We start from the raw sequence: 1666 nt of genomic DNA on the forward strand, positions 1-1666 counted from the left end.
GGCTCCCAAGTCACATAGTGCATTTATTCCTTCAATTCTCCCAATGGTACAAGTAATAGTGAAACTCCCTGGATCTCTGAGTTTGGGAGGGAGTTTCTTCTGCAAAATGGTGCTGCACTCTTCAGTTAGAGCCACTATCTCATAGTCCTCCATCTTTCTCTTCTTTGACAGAATCTCCTTCATGAACTTCACATAACTCGACATCTGTTCTAAAGCTTCAGCAAAGGGAATGTTAATGTGTGGTCTTTTGAAAACCTCTAGAAACTTGGTGAACTGCTTGTCTAGATTGGTCTTTCGGAGTCTCTGAGGATAGGGTATCTTCACATGATGATCAATACTGATTGGTGGAGACTGTTGTGGTGGTGCTGGGCTATCAGTAGCCTTCTCTACTGTTGATGTTGGAGTTGGTGCTGCTTTATCTATAATCTCTTCATCCATTGGTTGCATCATCTCGGGCCCATCATATTTCTTACCACTCCTCAGGGTAATTGCCTTGCAGTTTTCTTTAGGATTAACTTCAGTTGTGCTAGGCAAGTTTCCCTGAGGATGGGTTGATACCTGAGTTGCTAGTTGCCCCTTTGAGTCTGCAAGTCTTTAATGGAAGATCTAGCTTCAGTCATGAATTGTAACAATAAATCTGTTTGCAAACCAAAATTTCCACCAGAGGCTTGTTGCTGATTATATTGTTGGTTCTGTGCCTGGTTCTGATTTCGTTGCTGATAGAACCCACTATTCCTTCGGTTACCTCCCTGGTTGAACCCATAGTTGTTATTGTTGTTCTGAGAATAATTCTCAATGGCTTTTGCTTCATCCATTGGTAAATCATCCACATCTGCTTGACACTGAGAAAAGTGATGGGGACCTCCACATATCTCACAAACCACTTGAGCTTGTTTAGCTTGCCCTGCGATCAGCTTTGTTAGGGCCTCAACCTGAGCTGTCAGCTTTGTAATGGCATCCACCTCTAGCACACCAGCTACCTTCTTAGTTTGACTCCTTTTAGTTGGCCACTGCTGATTGTTTAGAGCCATCTCCTCCAACAGATCATAAGCCTCATTTGCACTCTTTCTCATAAATGCTCCACCATCTGCTACATCTATAAGAGTTCTAGTGTTACCAACCAACCCGTTGTAAAAGTTGTGAACCAGCATCCACTTCTCAATACCATGATGAGGGCACTTTCTGATGAGATCTTTAAACCTCTCCCAAGACTCATGGAGAGATTCGTTTTCTTGCTGACAGAAGTTGTTGATTTCTCCTCTCAACTTGGCAGACTTTGCTGGAGGAAAGAACTTGGACAGAAATTTTGTAGCCAAGTCATTCCAGGTGGCAATGGAGTTGGGTGGCAAGGAAATTAACCAACTTTTGGCTCTTTCTCTGAGTGAGAAAGGAAACAGTCTCAATCGGATGGCGTCATCACTAACCCCATTTACTTTGAAAGTCTAGCACAACTCTATGAAGTTTGATAGATGCAGATTGGGATCTTCAGAAGGGAGTCCACCAAACTGGACTGAAGACTGCACCATTTGGAGTATGGCAGGCTTGATTTCAAAGTTGTTAGCCTCCACTGTCGGTGGCCTGATACATGACTGAGCCCCTGTGAGAGTAGGGAGAATATAATCTCTCAAGCTACGGCCATTAGCTTGATCTTCAATGGAACCTCCAT

General features: G+C 43.5%; 1 non-coding gene across 1 annotated transcript; it reads left to right on the plus strand.

Annotated features, from left to right (window-relative positions):
- The first annotated feature begins 1161 nt into the window (after window positions 1-1161).
- Window positions 1162-1268, plus strand: LOC115701662 (small nucleolar RNA R71). The gene has a single exon (XR_004008652.2). It is a non-coding gene; the product is annotated as a small nucleolar RNA R71 (small nucleolar RNA).
- The last annotated feature ends 398 nt before the right edge of the window (window positions 1269-1666 follow it).

This window comes from Cannabis sativa, chromosome 8 (assembly GCF_029168945.1).
Source record: "Cannabis sativa cultivar Pink pepper isolate KNU-18-1 chromosome 8, ASM2916894v1, whole genome shotgun sequence".
NCBI classification, from domain to species: Eukaryota; Viridiplantae; Streptophyta; class Magnoliopsida; order Rosales; family Cannabaceae; genus Cannabis; species Cannabis sativa.